This window comes from Cygnus olor, chromosome 2 (genome assembly GCF_009769625.2).
Source record: "Cygnus olor isolate bCygOlo1 chromosome 2, bCygOlo1.pri.v2, whole genome shotgun sequence".
NCBI lineage: Eukaryota > Metazoa > Chordata > Aves > Anseriformes > Anatidae > Cygnus > Cygnus olor.
Genome location: NC_049170.1, coordinates 109,184,329 through 109,210,885, shown reverse-complemented (window position 1 = coordinate 109,210,885; position 26,557 = coordinate 109,184,329). Strand labels below are relative to the sequence as shown.

Sequence of the window (26,557 nt, the reverse complement as noted above, 5' to 3'; positions counted from 1 at the left end):
TCACTGCAAACAAGCCCCAGTTAAATGGGACAACTTAGGTGGACAGGAATGCAAAATTTGATGTGTTGATACCAAATTATCCCAGGTATAAAGAACTACTTTTTTCTTTCTTTCTCTCTCTCTCTTTTTTTTTTTTTTTTAACATAAGGCAACTGTTCTATCTGGAGTTAGTGGAAAGGTAGAGTTAAGGTTGTGGTTTCCTGATTTACTTTTGATTAGTTTGGATACCATGCTCTGCAAGGACATAGGGAAAGGAAAGAGGCTGTTGACAATCTCCACTTCCACTTAGGTCTACAATTCTAGACAGTGAATTACTCTAGGTTTTGAGAACACACAGGCAAAGGGGGCTTGACTGAAAGTTGCTCGTTCCTGCCTCTTGTCTACTCTCTCCTTCACTATACCTCCAGTGGAGCATAAGTGCAACCTCCATCACAGGTTCATGTGAGAGCTGATGAGGCTGAGGCGTGGTGCAGGGAAGGGAAGGATTCCTTCACCACAAAACTCAGGAAGCAATTGCAGATCAAAAATTCCCCCAGCTGAGGAAAGGTTACAGGGCAAATCTGGACCTGCCATTCCTGGTAGAGCAACTGAAATGTACAGGTATTATGCACTCCTTCTCTTGACCTCTTCAAACAGTCCTTAAATATTCAACAGGATAGCCAAAGCCCTATACAGCAGGTATAGCCTAAGCCTACACATGGAAGGAAAACTATGGAAGAGCACCTCAGATTCCCAGAATGATCTCCAGTGCCAAAGCACCTGAAGCAATGTTTCAAGCTTTAAGCTCAACTTAGAGGACTAGCATTTGTCAAGCCTAAGTAACTTGAAAAGGTGGTGGTAGTGGGGGACGAAGGGACACAACAAATCATTACCTCTGCTTCTGCTCAGGTTAGTGTCAAACCCAGCCTTCAAACAACAGCCTTGCCAATTTGCAGCCCCAAAAGTAAGTTATACCGCAGCCCAAACATACCAACGTGCAGGGCTGCATGCCTTTAAATCGTGCTGCTGCTCCATGCGAGGATTTTCCCTGCCCTCAGCATCCCCGGCAGAGCGCCTCTCTGTTATAGGATTAATTTGAGACAGGGCGCCCTTCAGTGCACTCCCATTGTACAGGCCTACCACAAAGGAGAATTAGAGAGCAATGGTGGAGCACTGGGTGGAAGGGGAAGGGGGATGTACGAGTGGCTGCATGAGTGAAGTCATGCTGTCATGCTGTTCAGTTTTTTCAGATGTGGTGCTTAAGGTTTGTAACACTGGAGCAAGTTGTGGAGCAATGTCCGTGTTTTTAGAGCTTGCTGTGGGAGAACTCATCTGTCCCCACTCCAGATCCTGGCAGAAGTAGCATGGGTATGGCAAGTCATGAAAGTAAACTAGTTCTGGCTCCAGATTTGTCATTCCATTGGTGGCAAGGCATTGATCCAGCATTTTATTCTCTGATGTATGTCTGTGTTATGCAACAGGCAGGCTTGTTTGCAGTTCTCCTCAAGTTCCTTGGAGTCAGTACTCTGAGCCTATGCCACAGCCCAGATACGTCTGTTTTCAGCTAACCCAGACAGCCCTCTGCGTATCTGCTGTGTCCCAAGACGCCCTGATACCAGCTTTGGTGCTGTGCACTAAGCATGTTCCTGTGCTACTCTCCAAACCTGTCTCTTCTCAGCATCCTAAGCCAATTTCAGTGATGTCTGTACCATATTCCAAGCCTTTCTCATCCCAGTTTATCTGTGCTCTGTGAATACGCAAAATAACCAGATAATCTGCTCACAGTTCCTGATTCAGTCCAAGCAGTCAGAATATATGTAACTGAAATACCTTTTGATGCAAGCTGACGTGATCGCAGAGGAGAAAGAACTAAGACCAAACATTGCAGTGTGGTACAAAGTTTCTGGGCTACCATGGAAAAGAAGCCATGGTACAGAAAGGGAATCACTACAGACTATGGGAAGTAGATATGTTACCTTAACAAGAAAGAAAAGCAGATGCCTGCAGAACTAGCATATAAGCAATAATCAGTACACAAGGCAGTACCAAGTTCAAGAACATGCAAAAACTATCAAGGGAAAGGAAAACATTAGTAAGACTCTGATTAGTTACCTACTGAGAAAGATGAATAAAAGTTAAAATTAGTTTCAAATGTATCTGGTGAAAAAACTAAAAAAATTAAACAAAGGTGCTTTCATGATTGCTGAAAAAGGAGCTTTTGAGATTGAACAGGAAGCAGTTGGAGTGTCAACATGAAAGGAACGATTGATCAGAGGCGAGTGCAGAGGGGCTCCTGCAAAAGAGCTAGCTCAGGAAATCTGTGTGATAGGCAACAATAATAATGACGAACAGCCCTAACTAAATGTTACAGGGGGGCTCTTACGTGATCGGAAGGCATAGGAAACTACTGGTGTGTGTCAGGAAGAGGCTAACTAGTAGTGTAAGTTGCTGGGGAGGGGTGGTGAAGAAAGGAGAGAATTTAGATTAATACAAGGATCAAAATTATTTGCATGTGGCTTAGGAAAAAGACCGAATGGGAAAGACAAACTGGAGAGATGAGAGTTACTGGTATTTAAAAGGGAACCGCGATTCTTAGTGTCTTCTGATAGCAGTGAATGACAGCAATTAGCGTGCTGCTGAGAGCACTGCAGAATAGCATGGCATCAGTACATTTGACAGATGAGGAAAGCTATTGTTTTTGTATTTTCTACTTGAGAATCCCAAATTACTTTTTATACAGCCACATCTTGAGGCCTGGAAAAAGTTCCTGGTCTTGAAAGGAGATACCAATGGGCCAAATATAACTGTTCACGTTCATAACAGCTAGAGCAGAGAGGTTAGTCAGAGATGGAACAAAATAGTGAAGTCTGGCTAAATAGGAACAGCATGCTTAGAAGGGCACTAGCTGGTTATTTTCTGAGTGGTGAAACGATGGACAAAGTACCCACGCAGAACAAAGGAGCATCAAGCAGTGTAAGCCCAAGACCAGTCCGGGGAAAAAAGAAATCACAAGAATCATGCCCAGTGAGAGCAAGAACAGAACTAACTATACGGAGCATAATCCGAGTGAGACAAAAGAAACCACAAAGGAAAAGTCAGATCAAAACACATGCCAGTTCTGCTGATTTGCTTCAGTGAAAAGTTTACTTAATATTTCACATGGAAATCAAGAATTTGCAGTTACTCCTCTCCTCTGTGGTGAGTTTTAAGAATGTAGCCCCAGAACTCCAACAGCCATTTTAAAGCAAAAGTAGGAAACTTCCTGGAAACCAGAAGTCTTGCTGTCCATACAGCTAGCACAATCCATTCAGATGCGTATACAACTGACATGCACAAAAAATAGCAGAACACCACCACTGAGTTAAAATTGTATTAAGTCTTCTGGTCTCCCAACCCCTTCTTCTGCCTAGAAAATAGGTGTATAAATAAAGTCTCCTCTTTTCTAATCAGCAGAGTGCTTCCAGATGATGGAGAATGGGAAAACTAAAAGCAAAAGGCAGGGGTGTGTGTATGTAGGGATTGTCAACCGAGGGGTGACACCAAATGAGGAAAAAGAGGTATGGATGGGAGGGCAGCCTGTGGAGCTCATGGGCTGGTCAACAGCAGTGGCTGCACAAGGACTGGTCCTGGAGAGGGAACAGCCACTAAGAACGGCACGTGGGCTGTGGCTAGCGCAGGAGGGCTGGAAACCAGCTGGAAAATGCAGCAACTGGTGTGAGAAAAGGTGACAGACTTACCGGGCAGGGACTGCACTGTCCTATTTCTAACCTCCTCTCTCTTTGCCTTGAATTTTCAGAGCCAATTGTCATCCTTACTCATGCAGATTCTTTCTTAGCTTGGAAGTGACCCTACAGATTTCAATTCAGACGTTAACTGTACAGACAATGTGTTACACAGAGCCTTTAAGGGTAAACACAATGTGCAGAATGAATATTTGCTACACAGAATAGTTCCTTGTATATGCATTTGGTTGCCAAATGCTGTGTGGCAACATCACTGGGTGACTAAGACCAGGACCTTGGGCTGGTTTGGACTGTTTTGCTGTCCTGCATGGGCTTTCAGAGGCAGAAAAACCTATACCTCCAGTCAGGTCCTACAGCAGATGGCTGCCTACAGCTACTGAGTGAATGAGCACATCTCGGGAGAGGACAAACACTACTATGAGGGCAGGTAATGCTCAAGGTGGCTGAGGGCCCAGATGACAAGTAGATCCAGTGGAGACACTGGCATAGAAATCCTCCCACTTTCACAAAATACATAAAGTCCAGAACATAGTAATACTGAGGTGGCACCCAGATCAGAATTAGGCACTGCCTACGAGCATTCATTTGCAATGGACCTGACACAGTGGGACTTCAGCAGAACAGCTCTTCCTCCCCTATGGCTGTTCAAATATTGGACCTAATGGGGTCTGTTGGCTCCCTTCTCCCTTCCACATTCCAGACAAGAACGAGGACTAATCCTAAGAGATGAGAAGTTACATGGGCAGCTACTGCTGCCCTTTAGAAAAAGGCAAAGAAGCTAAAAAGCCACACAGGGACTGAGATTAAAACTGAAGTTTCTGGTGCCATGCCCTTTGGAGGTCATAGAGCTCTTTTTGATTAGAAAGAAAAACATTGGAATTACATAGAAATATTTCTGGCAAGAACAGTGAAAAGACATGCTATGTGATGGATATGGTTTTGATTACACTTTGAAAGTTTGCCTGAATGTAGCAGTAGCAGCAAAATAGTTTGCAATTTAACCTATCCCCTTCCAAACTTAAAATAGGACTGTTCTGCTTAGCCATGTATTAAAATGACATTTCACTACTGGTTTAGTCATCTCCCAGTGCTTCTCTCTCTGCTTTTGACTTGCACATTAACATAATGATAGGTGCAAATAATCTTGATCAGTCACTCATGGCTCATCTCTTCCTGTCAATTCGAACTGTTTAGCCAGTATCTTTTCTCATTACAACCATCACTTTAACAGCAGAATTATATTTAATGTTGCAGAAGTCCTTTAATGATGACTGATGAATGTTAACAAGGAGAGGTTATTTTTGCAAGTAATCATTGCACAGCACTACTGCTACACTGAGTGCTCTGGTTAGAATGTGTGCTGAAGTTATTTACAGACCTCCATTTTAAACTCTAACTTCATGTACTCAGACATCCCATTTGTCATCTAAATCCAAAGGAGAAATATCTTCCTTTTGTTTAAAAATTATGTATATCTCAGACTGGAAATAATTCATTGCTGTCAGTGTTCCTGCCATCCTTTAATCCATGGATATAGTGGAGGACATGCCAGAACAGACCCTTCCTTAGAACAGCATTGATTTTGGTGCAGATCTCTCAACATTAGAAAAAGGGCTGGCATAATGGGATTCCAAATACTGGACCTGGCCTGTTCCTGGACTGACTGATTTGGTCAGGATATGAGCAGAGTTCTCTCATTTTATTCGCACATGTTGTGGTTTAACCTGGCCGGCAGCTTAACACCACACAGCCGTTTGCTCACCCTCCCGCCTCCCTCTCTGGGATGGGGGAGAGAAACGGGAAAGTGAAGCCTGTGAGTTGAGATAAAGACAGTTTATTAAGACAGGAAAATAATAATAACAACAATAATAATAATAATAATGATAATAGTATTACTAATAATAATGTGTATGAAACAAGTGATGCACAATGCAATTGCTCACCACCCGTTGACCGATGCCCAGCCTATCCCCGAGCAGCCGGCCCCCACCCCCACCCCGGCTAGCCACCCCTATATATTGTTCAGCATGACGTCAGATGGTATGGAATACCCCTTTGGCCAGTTTGGGTCAGCTGTCCTGGGTCTGTCCCCTCCCAGCTCCTGCTGCACCCCTAGCCTGCCCGCGGGCCGGACAGAGCGAGAAGCTGAAAAGTCCTTGGCTTGGTGTAAGCACTGCTCTGCAACAATTAAAACATCAGCATGTTATCAGTGCTCTTCTCATCCTAATCCAAAACATAGCACCCTACCAGCTACTAGGAGGAAAATTAACTCTGTCCTAAGCGAAACCAGGACAGCACACTCATAGGGGAGTTTCCATGTTAGTCATATTATAGGGGCACCATGCAAAGCATGTCACCATATCACTCCGACTTCTCACTCTTCAGTACAAGGTCTCATCTAGTATGCATTTGGCCAATCTCACTGGAGTCCTATTTCATGGTGTTGCCAAAATCTCTGCTTTCAATTTAAGTCATGACTACGGCACTAGCGCAATTGAACAATTTGGCTAACTGGATCTCCTGATGAAATTATTAACACGATCTTAAAGCTATGAGCACATATTTTCATTTCCAAACCAGAGAAAATAATATACAAGGTAGATGTTAATGCTGCTGGAAGCATTGTTCAGCAAAGGCCACGGAACTGAACACAATTTGCTTCTTTCCAAAGACATCTAGTTTAACAACTTAGAGTGCCAAGGTAATCTTTAATGCATTAATAAGCATTCCCAGGCAGAACTTCTTTTAATATGTTGTACTGCCATTCTCCTAAACTAGTATTCCACCCCTATGTAAACACTTCTTCCACAACCTTTACTTAAAAGTTCTCCATCAAAATTGTGTTGTTGGTGGGCAGTTAATTATCTTTTTAATCAGATTGGGGTTCCTTAATAAAAAATAAGTTCTTCACATAGAACTGGAAACTAAAACAGACACACAGATCTGGTACCCACATGGGCAGTGTGTTTTCTGAGTGCCATTTTCTGGCTGGAAAATGCCCCACATCCATTATGTCAGGACATACCAAATTAGAAAGGGTACCCTGTGAGGAAACTGAGCTCTCCCTTGGTGCTGCTTCAGGGTCCTGTTGGCCTGGCCCTCACAGTGCCCAAACCACTGTCCCTTCTCTAGTCAGGTGAAATACTGTGGTCACAAACTTCACCTTGCATCCTGAAGGCTGCTGCCCCCGGTAATCGGGAAGACCCAAGTACAAAGCAGGAAACTGAAGGCAATTGAGTTCTTGAATCTGCTCCAGTGCCATGGTACTGGGCTCATAACACAAACTGGACTGCTGACAAGGTGGCTTTCACTGGTGGTGCTGGGTCACGTCTCAAGTAGGTGCTGCTGGATTTGTTGCTTTGGTTGCTCGGGTAGAACATCCTACATCACTACTGCATGCAAAGCATCCCAACCAGGGGAGGTGAGACCTTTCACACTCACCAGACCAAATGCTGAATGTAGGAGCAGATACGGCACCATGCCTGTAACACCTGTCTTGTTCACGTGAAGTTAGCAGCTCAGGTCCCTGTTATTCTCTCTTCCCTCTGGGAAACGGAGAAAGTGTGATACAGACATGACCACTGCTTGCCCACAACAAAAACCAAGGATGCTGTAGGGCCCTTTGAAGGTTTTGCTGAAAGCCGTGCCACCTTTGGGTAGTGACTGAGGAGACCGATGTACCTACCAGAGCAGCTTGGCTGGGCAGTCCCACTGCTCTAGAGTGCTGTCAATGGGAAGGTGTGAATGTGGGGACTGCTTGTGAGTCTTCAGATTAGAAACTGTGATAAATTAATACGTATAAACGGATCAAGGAGCAGCACGCAGTGCCTCCCCAGAAGACTGACTGAACTGATTTATTTTACATGTAATTATGTATCGCTGTCCTGTCCTTCTACTCTGCTGTTGCTGAAGCAAAGAAAATACCTCAAACTCAGATCATTAAATCAAGCCTAAACATCAATCGTACTTCAGAATAACTGTTGGAAAAAAAAAAAAGACAAGTAGAAAAAGCTAGCAATATTTGTCAACATAAACTGAAGTAAGCACTAAAAAGAGAACTGTAGGAAAATGTTGTACTTGCTATGGTTTAGGCCACATCCTGATTTCACATCCTGACTTAATTCAGCATAAATCTGAAACAATGCCAATAAACCCACTTTGCATTTACCCCAGGTAACTGAGCAAAGACCTGGAATGTGCTGGTGTTCAATTAACAGTTAGGCTAACTAGCACAGATGGAAACATAATCCCGAAAACTCTTCTTCCTCTTTCTTCACGTCACATTGCATTTTTAACGTACCCAGACACTGAAACTATTGCAGAATTGAGCAGTTCCTTAGTTACAGGGACAGTTTTTAACAGGCACTAATGCTTTGAATTCAGATGGGCAGGTATTTAGTGGGAGACTGAATTTAAGCTGTTGGTTTTGCTATACAAAGCTCTGAGCTGCCCTGGGATCTATCAGATTGTACTACTCTTTGAAGTGAGCAGTCTGGCAGTTTTCTCCAAAAAGCGTGCTCAGTTTCCTACCGCCTACCGAGACTGAAATACACCATTTGCTTTACTGATCTTCTGTCCATGCTGCAAAGCCTATATATTTTCCAGCATCTATGAAAATGCTCCTGAGAGAAAAACAAAAAACAAGACTGTTAAAGGCTTCTTTTTTGGGGGGAAAGGGTAGGTGGTGTTCCCTAAAGCATGTTGTGTGTTATGTCTTGAGTTGAAATGCAGTCAGTCTTTCTAGTCACATTTTCAAATTGGTCAAGCAGCATCTAGAAACAGGAGTGGTGGTTTTTTGTTTGTTTTTCAATGGCAATATTAGGACATATAAATTAATCCCTTCCTATATCAGTAAGTCCAGTAGCATATAAACAGAAGAAAAGCTCCACCATCGACACTACTAGATGACTATAAGCACTATTGATTTCTGCAGAAGGCACTTTTTATCCCTGCAGGTAGCTCCACTTGCATGACCGGGTGTCTGTCCTCAGACCCATCCTGTATCACCTGATAGGTGCCTACATCACCCGATAGGCATGTCACTGACTGAAGCAGGTCCGTGAAATCTCAGGGCAGCATTCTTCAACCAGGCTTGTCCTCTAGTGCTCACCAGGACAACCTGAGCCTGCAGGTCAGCTCTGGCCATCACTAAGGTATACGTAGTGCTCACAAAAGCCAAAACAAGATGTTTTTCCTGTATGTTTAGCACTTACATTCTCATATTAGCTTAGTGGTTAGAGTATTTACAGCTAATGCGGGAGATCTTGTTTCACGTCCTTAAGCTGGACATTAACCCAGGGATCTGTAATTCTGTGTCTACACCATAAAGCCATGGGTCATTCTTGGGTAAGACTCTATCAGGGAAGCTGTTTAAATAGCTGTATATAGCTTTGTATAACTAACTACACATCCACTAAAGCAAAGATATGAGCCACACTCAGTGATAACAGCTGAGTGAGAGAAGAAGCAATTCTCTCTCTCTGACTCTACAAATATTTAGTTACAAGAGCCTGGAAAAGTTCTCTTACAGAGCAGCCTGGAATCCAGGAGCTGAAACATTCCCTTGGGATGTGTGTCACTTCATGACTAAGCAGCATATACTTGTTCTAGTTAATGACTTGCATTACCTTTGATTGACTCGCCAGATTTAAAGATCATGGCTTAAAAAAAAAAAAAAAAAAAAGACAGTAAGTTTCCAGTGTAGTAGAGAAATTGCTCCAGGAGAGAATGAAGACGGAGGGAGAAAGATCATAACGTGAGTCTTAAGGAGGACTTGAACAGTCCTTATGATACTGGAAACCACAGCTATTCTGGTTCATCCTCCTGTTTGCTCAGCCAGTGACTTGGAAGAACAATCCTCCCACAAGAGGATTTAAATGCAAAAGCAACAGAGCAAGGCTGTCTGCCTGCGCATAAGTGTAGTTACCTGATGGTCTGAATTGAAACTGGAATTCCTTAGAATTTCACAGATTTATGCAAGTTCAACCAAGGAAATCAGTAAAATGGTCTGAAAACATGTAAGTTTCTAAGAATGACCTTATTTTTCCTTTCCTCTTGCCTGCTGTGTTGGCTATAAACTCAGGAAACAATGTATTCTTCCTCTAGAAAATATCAAAATCAATTTATCCTAGTTCTGGTTCTTCTAAATCATGGCCATCATATTCATAATATGAATTATGAATATATCATATTCATAGTATCAATTCTAGGTCTCAGATCATGGAGAAAATGAGATACTGCACAACAACAGGGTTGACCCAGACCTCTGGATTGCTGATTTTTATCAATTGACCTATGGGTGAGAATTGATCACATGATATCAGAAATGGTACTAAACACATAATGTAAGTAGCTTTCTGAGAACAAACAGATGGAGATACAAGCAAAAAAAAAAGTGGAAGAGTAAGTCAGTTCAGCTGTATTTTAATGTGGTTGTAAGGGATAAACCATTCCAGCAATGTTGCATACAACAGTTTCTTCTTCTGTTTTTTTTTTTGAGGGTTATGAACTTTAGAGACTACTCGGGTTACTGAAGGTGCTGAGGACACATCCATGGCCCACTTTGTCCTCTCAGGAGAAGATCTGACATCAATCAGCATCCCTATGCCTCTCCTTCCATGCGGGGCAGCAGCATATACACGGGCCAGGCTGGAGCTGGTATACACTCTGTCCAGTTTCCCAGCTGGTATGAATGAAGGAACAGGACATGGTGACAGCATATCATGGCATGCATTCATTTGTTAAAGTAAATTCAGCCCAAGTTTTCCCTCCACAGAGTCAGCGTTAGGGATTAAGCCAAGGGCTGGCTGCCCCCTCAAACAAATGCCATTTACAAAGCTAGACTTTGTACTTCAGCAAATGCAGGGATGACCAGCACTAAGAACTCAGGCCATTAGTTCCAAAATACTTTTTAAATTGCATAATCACTCTTTCTAAGGAGGTAACTAGATCTAACCCAAACCCTCCCCATTTAATCCACTGTTTTGAAAACAAACAATACTGGCACCAAACACGAAACACTGCAGATACAGGTTTTAACTACTTTACCAGGGCAGTTCCACCTCAGGATCTTGACGCATGACTGAATTATGACAACTCAGAGGGTCCTACAAGAACACAGTATGTGGTTGCTTTTAGCACATCACTAAGAGGAGACAGAATGATTTAGTTAAACCTTTGCCCTGGAGGTTCCCACTAATACATTTTACCTTGGGTTTCCTATAACCTAGCAGCACATACACAGTGGCAGCTACCACTGCATGGCTGGCACACAATAACTCTCTGAGCAAAGTAATTCAAGTGTGTCAGAGCATTTAAGTAAAGGCCTTTACTGAGATCTCCAAACTTCCAGTCTTTTATGCAGGACACTTTACAGAAATGCTAACAATTATTTTCAGTAAAGATTTTCTCTTTTTATCCTCTTTAACTGAGCTTTGACAACTAATTATCTTAGCAGGAGCTACTGAAAGAGCTGTGTTATAGTTAAGCTTCAGAAGTACTTCAGCGCTAGCGCTGAGATGTGAAGCTACACAGAGCAAGGGAGGACTACAATCAATGTCAAGGACTCCCATAGTTACAAAAAAAAATAAAAAATACAAGAACCTAATTTCCTCTGCCTCAGGGAATAAACATTGTAAGTAATAATTTCATTGATATCAAAGGTAAACTCATGATAAAACACAATCAGATTAGGAAGAGGTCCAAGGCATTCTCAGTGCTACACGGAATACATGTCACCTCCTGGTAAGGCACTAAGAAAGAACACATAATAAAGGCTAAATATAGGCTCTGTAACATACTAATCCAACTCCCCCATAAAGCATCTCCATCTCCTCTTCTTAAATGGGGATCATATCTTGCCCACAATACCACAGCAAACGAGGACGTGTAAAGAACCACAGGATCACATTTTTCCCATTCCACGAATGCTACCAGACTAGAAGTGCCCAAAAGCTGCCATGGAAGACAATAGCAGCCTTTTTCTGCAACTTTTGCTCTTCTGGACATCAAGATTATTCATGGCATGAAAAACTGCAGGATCAAAGATTGCTCCAACCTTTCACTGAGAACTAAGGCTCAGCCTCTGGGCCTGGGATAACAGCTAGCCTTACAGAAGGCTCAGCTGAGTCCAAAGCCAGCTATCTTTAAACTGACCTGGTTATCTTTCACCTGACCTGGTTATTGAATCTAGCTCTGGATCAGCACTGCTCTCTGCCAGGCCCAGATTCCTTGTGCAAATCCTCCCCTGAGTCAGTGCTTCATGACCCAGCTATCACAGAGCTTTGAAGTGCTGCCTTACATATCCAAGGCTTTCCTTTCCCTTTTAGTACTCTACTTACATGTTCTGAGAACTCCTCCTCGGTGTTGTAATTCTAGTTTGACACACCTCCAGGCACACCAAAAAAAAAAAAAGAGCCCAACCCGAAACACATGGTACTCAGGCTTAGCAAAGGAATTTCTCAACCAGTCACTGCAGAGTCACAGGCTTCTGTAAAGCAACACCAGGACTGGGACTTCCTCACTCCACGGACTTGGCGTTGCCTCCACATCAGCCTAAGTTTTGTCAGCGTTTCAAACTAGTCAAAGCTTTTCCTTTTTCCCCTCTCACGAAGCACTCCTGTTTACAGAGAACCATGCTCAACCTCCTACGTGTCTATTTAGCCCCACAGGCTCTCCCCTCCTCTTGTCCTACTGAGAGGCAGCAGGTCGATCTGCCAAGCTTGTTCTCTTGTGTAAAAGCAAAGTGAAAGAAATGAAAGTTAAAAAAAAAAAAAAAATCCAAAGTTCTCCACTCCAAGGGCCTCATCCAAGAATTTCATGTTCAAGCCAAAAACTGTCCTACAGTGGCTGTTCTGTGAGGTGCCTCAATGCTTTTTCTGGGAAGACAGCTCATAATTCAGAAGGGGTGTCCTAATGCAGTCTCCATTATGGGGAGTGCAAAATCCTCAAGCGGAATGATGACAGACATCTGCTAGACATGGGGATGCAGAAAATGTAAATCTTTACAAAGATTATAAAGATAGTATTATAAAGTATCTATGACACTTTTACCCCGGTGCATATGACTGTACATGGAGACACAGGTGTATTACACTGATTATACTCCCCAGGGGCAAAAAGGAAATTACAATACGTAAGTTTGTATCTCCCATAATCACGACTGAAAAAGTGCTAATTAATGAATTGTTCTCAGTGGATGGACAGCTTTCAGGGGCCCTGTTTTCGTGGTTCATAAATCAGATTTTATTAGAAAACAAACTGACCAGTGATAGCTGCAGCAAAATTCGAGAGCTTTTTTTCCTATCTAAGATACATTCTTGCAAAGTCTGTGCAATGCCTGATGCATGCCTCTTATTTCTTCATCACAAATAAATCATTCAATGCCTCTAATAATTTTGGTACAGACCGTCAAGAACCGAATTAAAGTTGAACAGAAACATAAGCTTTCAGGATCTAAAGGACAAACTGAAGTTATCATGTCAGACGCTTTAGAAGATGAATGTACAATTTGACCTGAACCAAACTTCAAAGTCAATGAAGGCCAAGTACAGATAAAAAGAAAAATGAGAAAGATTCCAGCAATTACTTCACACTGAAATTTCAATAGTAGAGAAACATATACTTAGGTTAGAAATAGCTTCTATGACTGATAAATAACCTGACACTTTAAAAAAGCAAAATATAATATTATTTTACATAATTTGTTCTGTTCATGTTACAGCATAAATAGCAGTGTTGGCAATTTCATATAATTCAGATGTTCTCCAAATGAATAATAGCAAGGGGGAAAATGAAAGTAAGGGGGGTAGGGAGGGTTCTCCTTCCACCCTACCACTAACCTAGAGACCTACTGAGAGATTTAAAAAGGGGCAGGGAGGGAGGCAAATAATTTCTTTCCTAAATAAGCTATATTCCATAGAATTCTCTGCAATTATCTTTATGGTCTCACTTATATCCCTCTCTACAAAATTGTACTACTTCAAAATAGTGTAATATTTCCTAACAGAATTGCCCAAGCTCCTCATGGAATACTAGAGAATTCTGAGGTCTCCCAAGATTATCACTCACTCTAACAGCTACAAGAGCTTGGAAAATACAGCTAAAGATATAAGTAGCACACGGGGATCCTTGCCAAAGCTCCCTGTCAGCTTATCCTCCCACTCCTTTCTCCTGCTGCAATGAAGCACGGTATGGAAGAGAGACATACGGTGAGTGGCACATCTTTGCATCTGCACTGCGTTTTTAGATGATCATTCTACAATCAGTTTAAAATGGCTTTTAGGTTAGGTGCTGGCAGCAGCATGGTCAAAACATCTGATTCGGTGGTTCTGGCCCAACAAAAGGCTCTACCAGCAAGAGCTGCCCCAGTATTCCTTGCCACGTTCAAGAGAAAATTAACGAGTAAATCTTTTGGCAGATTACTAATGACAAAGAGGTATTTCCAACTAATCATTATTTTATATGAAATGAGCTCATGATCTCAGGATGGTTCTGGCTGTAAGGTGGCATTACATCATTCACCCTCGCTGTTGACACTGGGGCTTTTGGCACACATTTGACAGACAACACCTGCCTTGCTAGAATTCAGATATGTAATTCATTACTAGTCCAGTTCTCCTGATATGCTAATCAGCGAAGCCGCAGCTCAGATAAGGATAGGTTTGCTTTGTGTTTTGTTTTGACTAGGACATCCGTATCTGACTCACAGGAGGACTAGATAGCACAATCATAAAGAAGTTCCCATCTTGTCCCAGCAGCAGCTTCTACACTCACTACGACCTGCAAAACCATTCCATTGAACCCCACTTTAGCCACTTCATTGAAGGTACACCAGCAGAGATCGCTGACTGACAACAGGTAGTGAATTTAGAAACACAGCATGCCCACATTACCTGAGCATTCACAGTAAACCCTTCCCCATACTCATTTCCTAGGGCAAGTAAAACCTGGACCTACTCTTTGCAGCATCCAGATACGTTTGGGCCTCTAAAAAAAATTTCTTTTTAGGCAAAGACTCAATTCTCCTAGTCTAACAAGAGCTATACACATATTTAAGGTGTATTTCAAGTGTTTTGCAAATCAGGTCTAAGGTCTGCACACTAGTGGTTCTGTTGTGTCTTCATGGCTGGACATAATCTCTTCCAGGCTCTAGTTGCTGTGATCACTGCTATTGGCAGAACAGGGTCATCCACCCTATAAGCTCTGATAGCCACGCAAGTATGAGTTAGCAAACAGGGACCTGTTCTGTTCTCAAAGTATGTGGAAATCATGACATCACCGAATTAATTAAGGACATCTAAAATAGCACTCTTGGGTTCTGTGAAGCAATGTGAGAAGCTGAATGTCCTAACCACCTCCTGTTAATTTTAAAATAGATCAGAATTATCTCCTTGGCACTCTCAAGAGAAGGGGGATTTCCTCCATTCTCAGCACCAAAGCAAGAAGCAAAACCACACAGCTCTAGGAGCTCCTGAATTGCCAGCACCAGAGGTTAATAAATAATTTCTGACTTGGATATTACAATGAGGTTTAATATGTTTCATAACCATATCCTCTTTGATCTGCAAGTCTTTACATAGCTGGTTCTGTGCTTTGAATTTACAGGAACAGCCGTTGCTTCAACTAGTTTAAGAGAACTGATTTCCATTACTTCTTACTCAAAATTAAAAAGAAATATTTCCAACAACATTGTTAAAGTTATCATTGTACTACTACCAGCAATTGAAATAAAAGCCTTGTCGCCAGTTACCCATCGTTTAAATTTCACTGTTGATCTGCTGTAATCAAAAAGAAGAGGAAACCAATTGAAAGTATTATTTACTTCTTGGTGCTAGAACCTAGAAATTGAATTCTGGTAAGACAAGTTCCTGTTTAATAACTTTGCACAAAACTAACTTCACCAAGACAAACTTTATTTATTTATTTATTTATTTTTATTTTGTGGAGAGAAGTCAAGTAGACCTCAGCTTTGGTGTTAGTAAGTCACTCATCATCTGTGCAATCACTGTGGTTATGCTCACGTGCTCATAACCGTAAGCAGCACAACTTCGGCTTTACAAACACAAACAGCACATCAAATCTTTAAAAAGCCCACATAATTCCACAGCGAATGAAATGCTTTCCATGTTAATCTGCATCTTTGTGTCTCACGATTGTATCATCCCATTTCAACTGAGATGCAAACTGATCACCGTTTCTCTTGTGCTTAGGGCTTTCAGAATTCCCCCCTTATGGGTTTGTTATTAAGAACATACCTGAACCTCTGTCAAAGCCTTTCCTTCCTGCAGGGATATTCATGCCTCTACCTAATCGTTCTGATTAAGAAGAATAAGCCTTTTCCATTCTGCAAAATGCATCTGAAACTGGCCCACAACTTTTCAAGTTATGGATGTACCCCTGCAGACCAGCAGACAAGGGCAACACAGTTGTGCTGAACTCCTTTCCATAGGAACCCACAATAAACTCCCTCATGGGGTTCTACTACAATGTTTATTTACTACAAATGCTTATTTGGTGCCACAGCACCTGACAGTACCGATCCCTGCCCTGACCCTCTCAAGCCTTTGACCTATTTTCTGAGTTTAGGAATACAGTTTCCCCCAGACAGGGCACGCTCAGATTTTGGTTTCACCCCTGTTCAGCATAACCTCCATGGAGCTCATGATTCCTGCTGCTTTATTGGCTTTGACCAGCAGTACATGATACTACAGAACAGATACCAGCCAACCCAGGAGTAGCTCAGACTGACCTGGTCTGCGAGGACCCGTTTCCCCTCATCCCTCTGCCCCACTTTCATTGAAATCCCTGAGTTCCAGCAACATCAGATGATGTTTCAAAGCAGCATTAGGCACGCTGAAGGCCCATCCAGACAACAAAAAAAAAAGTACAGTCATGATTTACAGTGCATCAGGCAGTGACTCGTATAACTGCCTCCCCTGGGAGCTCTTTTGAAGTGTACATGAGTCAACAGACTGACAGCACAGCACGATGTGCCATCACCAGGCATTCATGGGCAGCCTCACTGTTTCTTCTGCGGCACGTCTCATTCTCCTGTCTCCAGTATATCTCTTTTATGTCTCCCTCTGGCTCTGTCAAAGCCAGTTACACTTTATTAATTTGCTGATCGGGTCCATTCATACTGCAGAAATTAAATTAATGAAAGGCACAGCCTCTTTGAACGCTAGCAGAACCAGCATTTAGAGCACCCTGCCTCGCTGAAGTGCATGGAAGTTTTCCCGTAAGTCTGAACTAGGCCAAAGTCTCACTTCCAAACTCTGAATGCACCCAGACACTTAAAGTGTGGATGTTTGAGTAACGTTGAGCCCCCCACTCAAAGAAGCTTACTTGTCTATGCAGTACACAGTCCAAGTGGCCTTCTGTTTATCTCCACCAGTGCCTGCAGCCTTTCTGCCACTTCGAGCTACTCCTGACACTGGGCCACCAACATTTCTGACAGGGACACTGTATTTCTGAAACATCACTTAAACTATTTTGTCATTTCAGGGCATTGCTGAAAACAATCATCAGCATGACTCTGTCTTAGCAGTTGTGGTGCATAACATTTATGCGGATACGAAGGTCTGAAGTCAGCTTTGAGAGTGAAAAGCAGCATGGCTATATTAGTGTGGTGTTTCATCAAAACTAAGCACCTTGCACCTCAGTTAATTAATGAAGCAGGAATGCCCCAATGACGAGATCATATTGCTGCTGGTGCTCAAAGTTAATTTAGCATGACAGGTGTCATTTGTGCAGGACATAAATTCTGGACAATCTACAAAGAACTTCTACAGAGGTGTCTCATTTCATTCACTAAGTATTCAAAAAAAAACCATCATTACCAAATGTGCAAAGCAGCACCTTCCATCTACACGTGTATGATTATTCCTGTGGTAGTAAGACAACAATGAACAATGACAAAATGTCATTGTTGAGAATCAGAGATATAACTAATAGTACCGTGTGCGTATTTGCACGCACAGAGATACACCAATGTATGCATGCAGTGCTAGAAGTTCACTGCTTTGTGCTTTCTTCTGAGACTTAAACCAACTGTGAAGGTCGGGACAGGTTACTATGTTTGCATACGTGCTCTTAAGCACACACATGAGCATGTATTTACAATACAACTAACTGCAGTATTTGCAACACAAATGAAGCTTTTTCTTTCTGCCTACCTCTTACAATTTGTTTGCATGTAATCCTATATGACCAATGTAATCAAATAATTCATATACACAATAAACCTAAACCATAGTCTAATTCCCTAGTATCACTGGGACACACTGGTTTATACATAGGTTATAGACTAAGACAAGTCAGAAACTATTTCAAACTAACATTTTACCTGATGGCATGCTGAGCTCTTAAAATATTCTGCATGGAGAATACTTACATACAGGTCATATCTACACATGTAAAACAGAACAGCAGTTTAAAGCACTCTGTGTACTAACATGAGGCAACAAAATAATTAGATAAATAAATTTTGTGTAATTACTGTTTTTTTTTCTTTTAGATTGGTAGGATCTATCCAACAAATCAAATTTTGTTTTATGAGCAATGTTGCATGCTTTTGTATTGAGACTACAGGTACATTTACCGTACTGCTAGGAAATAAGGCAAGAAACAGCACAGAACTTCAAGAAACCAGTAGTTTTCTCTCAGTGTTTTATCTCTATAGCATTGAATAATCTTTAACAGTCATTTAACAATCTTTAAACTTCTGCATGTAACAAAATACCGAATAATGCAACACCATTTAACCCCGTTATTCAGAGTGAATTGTCAGATTTTTAACGTCATACAAAGTAAAGCTATTCTACTTCTAAGTATTTTGAGAAATGTTTTGAAGGATGACACTTAATAACGCCAGATTCATTAATAAGCAACAAGTGATGTCTTTTATGCAATCCTTATCTCCACCTCTCTCAAATATGTGATTCAACGTATGTGTTAAAGAACCAGACAAAAGCTCAGTTTAAGGGGGATGCCAAAGGAAGAAAGAAGAGGGATACATTTATTTCAGCGGTTTCAGACCTCTGTTAACTCAAACACAGACTGAAAGCCTACACCTTGTGTAAATTCCCCACTCCTCTCCAAATTTGCCAAACTCTCAGTGAGGGTAAGTACTTACAGCCACTTAGGCCTTAGGTTTCAAGCCAGTGCCAGTGTCGTACATCACCTATGTCGTAGCGTCTACTCAGTTAGCAGTGGTAACTAGGAGGCTCTTTATTCTAGAACAAGAAATATGACTCAACAGGAGCAGCCCTGGCTCCAGAACACTCCTGCTAACCGCAGGACCTAATCATGCATGGCTGGGCACTTGTGTATTGCAGCATGAGGTAGGCATGTTAACGGTGAATAGGTAGAGACAGGTTAACCATTTCACAGACTCTGGTGCTTTGTGTTCACTAGAATTAGCTGCAGGTGTACGCGATCTAGTATTAAAATCACCAACAGTTTCTTCCCACAGAAATGAGTGGGAACACACCGCTAACGTGCATTTGTTCAATACTAATTAGCTTTCAGCTAAGAAGTCAAAAATAAATGCGGGATTTTTGTAGCTTTCAACGTTTTGATTTAACTTTTAAGGCTAAAAGGTTCTGCCTTCAAAGAAGTTACTTGGCCAATTAAAATATTTCAACTAACATGATTTTTAAACAGAAACGCTACCCAGAAATGCAGCTTGCTTGGATTTAGTGTCTTCATGCACACTTGATTGAAACAGCTAGATGTCAATTAACTGCCTTAACTGCACACAGCTAAGATAGTCAATTAGCATCCTGAAAAGCTGTAAACAGCATAAAAAGTCACTCAAAGAAGCTGTGGCCTTCTGCTACACTTTTCAGGACAAACCAGTTAATCAAACAGCACCACACCTGAGGCTTGTTTATCTCTGAACAGATGAAGTTGGATCCTCAGCCATTTGAGCATCCCACACAAGACCGTTAGCATCCAGGTGATTTGAGTCCAGCTCCTAAGGAGATTAATGACCTTACTTAGACTTGCGAGGTTCTGTCTGACCTCATAAGGGGTAGAGAGGTGGGGTAGGTATAAGAGAGCCTCAATATTTCCTGGTATTGGGATGTGTAGCTATTACTATGCCTCTTAACTGCAAGGATGGAGGGAAGATGTAAATTTCAGGGGTTTAACACTTATCTGATCAACCTATTTTAGCAGCCGTGTAAAGTCTTGTATTTGCTGAATAAGGGTAGTTTGTTCACCTAGCTTCACTTCTTACTTAGAAGGTCGTCTTCTTAACGAGACAAAGTCTGCACACCACTGATGTAGTTTTCAATCCAAGGGTGCTTACCGTTAGGCTATTAATACACTCACTTCACACTGGGGATCCAAACTCAACTGCTTGTATGTTCAGTGTCTCCTAACCCATTGGCACAACTTCCCCAAGTTCCCAAGACACTCTGGAAAAACAGCGTGGTTCTGGACAAAAAACAATTAGCTATGGCTCTTCGCACCTAGCTAATTATACAGGCCACAGAGCACCCATGAAGTGCTGAAAATGTACTCCAGTGTGATTTCTTGTGTTTGAGATGACCTGACCGTGTCCCCAAAGAAGATCCAAATCATGAAGACCATCACAAAAATATTTATGTGGCTTGAGCAGTTACTCTTAAGAGCTACTCACCTAAGGTTTCTCACACTATTTAAAGTTAAGTGTTGTCACAGGTCCTATACTGTCCCCAAAAGAGATACATAGATTGGGGTCATTGTGTTTTGAGATCCATGTGGCCTCAGCTGCATTTTTGACATTGCGAAAGATCACTTGTTGACAGGTTGCCCAGGACGTCACACATCCAAAGCCTGTCCTAAGAAGCGCTGCACTGGCTGAACGTTTGTAGAAAGAGCAAGCTACATAGAGACCCTGAAAGCCCCATTCAGACTCAGGAACATCATCCTTACTGAGTGTAGACAGCATATATACGTATTTCTCTGTCCTGCTCACTCCTCCTTTATCTGCAACCCTTCAGGATTTGCATTTTAAAATCAAGTACATACACCAGGCTTATTCTCCACATTACTAAAGTACTGAGGCTGAGCAACTAAGAGCCTCCACCCAAGCACTGCGATCCTCTTAAAGGAGAGGAGGGAAAAAAAAAAAAAGGCACGCAACGAAGTCTTGGTCAAGTTCATTTCCCTATTTCCTTAGACTGCAGCTCCTCCTTTCTTTCCTCAAATGGGCCACATGCAGGTTTAGGGATCCTTCTTGGTGCACTAGATCATACCTGCAGACAGGCACAGTCCCAAGTCATCACAACGTGCAGTTGCCTTCAGAAGTCTAGGGCCTCGGGCTATGTCTAGGATTTTAAAGAAAGGTAGCCAACACCCATTACCTATCACTTTAAAAACCTCACACACCTTTTTCAGCAGTGAAAATGCAACCCCTTTCTTGAGTCATTAAGCCTCCTTTTCAGGGCTCCACCCAGGTGAAAATAGCAGCTTACTAATATCACCTGCAGAATAGAAGCACCCGTCCCTATTACTACAAACTTGGTCTTTAAGGCTGGGCCTCTCAAGAAGGCACTGAATTTTCTCTGTAGAGTACTTTGTACATAAATGCTCAGAAAATAAAATAATATTAATAGCTTGTTTAGATCTTCAACTGATGACGTTGTGCCATCATGCTGCAAATTTGACTGGTCACACTCAGAATTTTTCCTAACATCTATAATATTTAGCTGCAAGCAGAATGTTCTTTCGATATGTGAAAATTATAGATGATAATAATATGACTGCTAAATGGTACAACAGTTAAGATTAATAAAATAATCACAGCAGGGAAAAAAAAAGTGAACGCAATACCAACAGAGGTACAAAGCTGGTAACTTGGAATTTCCCAGGGCCTCCAGCATATATTCAAAGCAGGTACAGCACAAACAGCAGTGAAAGCTTTTCCAAATTCAATATACAGTGTTTAATTGTGGCCTGTCATAAAATCTCACTATTTTTAAATTAATCTGCATCCTTTCAATCTTTGTTCAGCACAAGGTAACATATGAATAGGTTTTTCTATACTATTATATCCAACAAATAATATCGACATTTATATTCTGCTAAAAAAGACATGGAAAATCTGAGGTCTCAGAAGGTATTTATTTTCTACATAAGTCTTCCACCCAAAAGACAGGGAATGGCAACTCTGCACCTTTAGCAAGAACTTCATTTTTTCGAAGTATTAAGCTGAATTTCAAGAGGCCCGTCTTCTGAGCCTTTTCTTCCTTCTCCAGCACTCACCTTCACCTTCTATTGGTGTCACTTTGTTAGTTCCCAGACCATAACAAGTACTCCAAGTTAGATTTATATTAAAAAGAAAACCAATCATGTTATTTATTATACCAAGTAATATTTAGTATAATAATTCCTTCATTATGACCACATGTTTTGTGCTTCTGCAAGCACAACTTAACCTTGTCTGATAAGGACAGAGAGAACTTTTAAAATAATATTCCTGAAATATAGTAATTCTTTTAAAAACAATTTTATTTTTTTTAGTGTAGACACTAACCAAATACTTTGCTGACCCATTAAATTATTTTGTTTAGACTAGACTACACTAAACAGAAAGTGTGCAGAGAGACGTACGAAAGGATTTTTTCGTTTTAAATTAACATTTTGCCCCTGAGAAATATCAGGTATCAAGTGCAAATGTTTTAGGCTTTGTTTTCATTGCTTTATTAGGTGATTTTCATACAAACAGAAACAGTCTGTAGATGAGAAAGCTTAAGAGGAGATAGACATTCTAATATCTAAGTTCAGCTAGGAGAGGTCACCCTTGTTTGGGGTGCATCGCAGTAAGCCTACTGTTTTGTTCTTGATATGCACCAGTTTGTGGTAAAAGCAGGTTAGTTATCCCACAATTAGAAAAAAAAAAATCCCCAAACCACATTTTTTTGGTCAGCCATACCCACTTTACTTGCTTTACTTCTTCCAGATAAGCAAAAACTAATTACATAAATTGCAAAATTGCACCCAGTTTCAAATTTCAGGAAAGAAGGATCTGTTTTCTCCCATGCCCCAAGTTCTTGAACTAGACTGAGACTGTTAACGACCGTGTCATTTGTCACGCTGATTATGATATGCTCACTTGTGTGACACTAAAGATAAGAGCCAGAGCCTCGCCTCCTACCCCCCACCATAGACAAGAAAGTAAAGCAGGTACAAGATGCATCTGTGGTGGACAAAAATGCTCATTTCTGCATAAACTGTGGAATTACATGCTTGAGGTCTGTTCCTAGTCACGCTTTCATTTTAAGTTAAAACCTGAAAGTGAACACTGTTACTCTAAGCAAGATTAAATCTATAATTCACTTTTAATTTTAATTTTACACAGTGGCCTGACTTCAAATTGTACACTTTCACGTTAACGCAAGCTTTGTAAACCACTCCCCCGAGTATCTGTGCAGCTTTCAGTCTCGGAGCAGAAGTGATTATGCCATTTATGAAGTTTCTGCATTGTCTTACAGTCATAACATTACTGCATGTACTTAAGTTGCCTCTGTAGTAATCATGATAACACTATTTCCATATGCTTATATACTGAGGCACAGATGTGGGGGAGGCCTATGTGGAAATAAAGGAGCAAGGGCTGGCACATGAAGAGTTGTAGGAGGCCCCAGAGAAAGACAGCACTAAAACCTGCTACAGGAGCGGCATTCCTCTTTACTGGTGTCTGAAAATCTCAGTGGCAAGCATGCATCACTGTAGCAGCTGATCTTCATCAGGAATGGTAACGACTACCTGTTACCTCAAGTCTGTACTGAAGCCCATGCTGAGAACCGAAAGGTTGCAGACCTGATGCCATACCAGACAGGAATCAGTGTGATTCCACATATGGGATTCCTGAGCTTTGCCTCCTGTTTGATCTTTGACAATCAGAAAAGCGCACACATAAAAGAGTGTAAAGCACATCCAAGTTGCAGAGTCTATTACAGAGAAGTTCTGAAATGTTAGGATTGTCTTCACAACTTTGATTTACCCTTTTTCCCCCCTTTCACAATGGCAGCAAAGTGTGCTCTAATTATGGAAGCACAGCTGGCTGGCATAATTTTGATTTCCAAAGTTTTTGAAAAGGTTCCATGCAAGGAGCTACCAGACAAAGAACAAGCTAGGGGAAAAGGCAAACAATTGTCACGAATGAAAATCTGGTTAGAGCAAGAGAAACACAGTGCAAGGCTAAATGGCTAATTTTTATTACGACAAAAGGTTAACAGTAGGGTGCATCCAGGTCCTGTACTCTGTTTTAATATATTAAGTCAGCCCAGTGAGAGAGAGAAAAAAAAAAAACGCGACAGGTAAAGAAGAGTGAGGTGCTGAAGTCTGCAGCTATCAAAAATGTATTTGGGAAAAGGGAGACTTGCGAGTAACTTCAGTGTGACTCCCTTTGCATGAACGAATAATGCAATAAGAGAAGCTCAACACCAAGATGAATACAAAACCACATATAAGAGAAACTTCAAACAAGCTATATACTCTCCAAAGTTGTTAGAGCCCTCTGCTCAGTATGTAGCAGCAGCCAAAAATAAAGCCTAACATGCTGGATTCCACAAGAAATAGGTCAGGGAGTAATATCAAATACATATATATTGTAATCAGAGGCATAACCTCGCTTAGAATACTGCATGGAGCATAAGTCACCTTTACTGAAAAATGGAATACTGTAGGACCAAATAGACTTGGGAAAGAACCAAGACAACAATCAAAAGCTGGGAGCAATTCTCATAGGAAAAGAGACTGAGAAAACTTTTTTTTTTTTTATCTTCGAAAGCAGACATGATGAAAGCACATAGAATAATGAATGGTATAGAGAAGGTAAAAAACAGGAACTTTTGTTTTCCTTGTCTCAAAGCACAAGAGGATAATCAATGAAATAAATAGTTAAGAAGAAAAACAAAAGAAATGCCTTTTTATGTAATTCACAATTCAACATGGTACTCTGCCACTGACTGCCATCACAACATTCAAATACCATACAGATATTAAATATTTATACCAGTATAAAAACCATCCACCTATCTCAGTAACAAAATAAGTTATATTAAGCTATTGCTTCAGGGCTTGTATCTAACTATTAAAGAACAGGATGGGACATTTGTGGGAAAATATTACCTCATGTCTGCCTTCTGTGCCTCCTCCTTTTCCTCTACACCACCTGAAACTAGTCAATGTCATGGATAAGTAAAGGTGAAGAATGGGTGTGACCCACAACAAGAATCACTGTTTTTCTGTGTATAGGACAGATTTATCTGCTGAAAGAACAGTTATTTGTTGCATCACTTTATTCTTGTTGTGAAAGGCGTAACTTTCTTAACTTACTGTGCACTACTTAATTCTGCACAAACTATAAAGTAGTACGTTTCCTCACAAACACTTCAGTGGCATCTCAGTGTTCCACAGAGATCAGTGTCATGTTTATTGTCGTGATGTCCTATAAAGAGAGAAGATAAAATACTGTCAAGTTTATGAATGGGAAACTGGAACAAACAGTCTAAGATAGCAAATATCCACAAGCCTGTGATGCCTAGATATTGATTTTCCAGAGCACTCCCTGTAGGAGTTTCTATGTCCAAAGCATAGTCTTGAAGACTTCAGTGGTTGATAGGCATATGCAGTCCCAGCATTGCAAAGCACAGCACTGGTAAATAAGATACATATAATCAGTCACACAAGGTATCACATACGGCAGTGCAATGGGACAAAAGCAAGCACGCAGGACCACAGAACACTCACAAACCTGTGGTACAGACGTTCATTGAACAACTCAAAGTCTAGCCTCTCCATTTTTTTTTCCTCTCTTTGAATCCAGTTCTACACATACTTGCAACGTGTCAATACAGACAAATCCAGACAGAGTTGAACTTGCTGCGGCTAAGCCAGGTTGTTCAAACCTGTTGGTACAGACATATCTTGATGCATGCGTAGAGCACGCACAAGGAGCTGCATAGAAGCCAAAGTTGCTCAGTGAGCAGCATGAACTGCACGTGAGATATGATTAGTGCTGATACAGCTCCAGCAGATTAAGTAATACTAAATCCACAGCCTTGTCAACCTGTGAAGAGAAACAGAAAACCATGGAAAGTGATGTATTTTCTTACATACCAACTGCTTCTGCCCGCAAGCAGCAGCCAATGCCAACATTCACCATCAACTTATGAGACACCAGTTTACTGAACTCACTCAAAAATCAAGTCATTCTCTACCCTTAAATTCCAGCTCAAAACAAGCAATGAAATCACCTGTTATCGTTTTAGACACCATTTTCTTTCAAGCGTGTTGAAGCTTTACTGTTACAGAAGACTACAGCAGTTTTCTTCCAACCACTCTACTTTTTGGCAAGCTTTATCCACCCTAGAACCTCCAATATGTATCTCCAAGTGCTAAACGAAGTCAGAGTTTGTAGACAAACCCCAAGCATTGCCCCAGCCTGACAATAAATGAAAACTGCAAAAGTCCACTTTCTGTCTTTCCCCCCACAATACTTGCACCCACAAAGTAACTTGCCAAAAAAAACCAAACAAACACTTTTCTACTCATGTTGTACCCAGGGAACTAGGCACAAACACTTGCTCGTCTGGGGTCCTCTGGTTCTAGCCCGAGGGACCCTCCTGCTTTTTACAGCCTGTCAGCTTTGAAAGCAGCCATGTGCTAAGTCAAAATCAATTTTCCCCTTTGAGTAAATTCCTCAGGACCAGCATTCCAGTGGCGTTAGAAAGGCTGTTCCTAACGCTCTTAAAAGCGAGTTTAAGCTCAGTGTGAGAGAAAAGCTTTATTCTTCCCCTCGTAAAAATGACCTCACCAAAGACCAAACAAAAAGGGGGGGG

The 26,557-nt window shown here is 41.4% G+C and overlaps 1 long non-coding RNA gene across 1 annotated transcript; it reads right to left on the bottom strand.

Moving 5' to 3' along the window:
- Positions 1–1,412: 1,412 nt before the first annotated feature.
- LOC121066513 lies at positions 1,413–19,584 on the bottom strand. The gene is made up of 3 exons (XR_005817809.1): positions 18,856–19,584; positions 7,164–7,267; positions 1,413–1,726 (listed from the first exon to the last, which is right to left on the bottom strand). It is a non-coding gene; the product is annotated as an uncharacterized LOC121066513 (long non-coding RNA).
- Between the last annotated feature and the right edge of the window lie 6,973 nt (positions 19,585–26,557).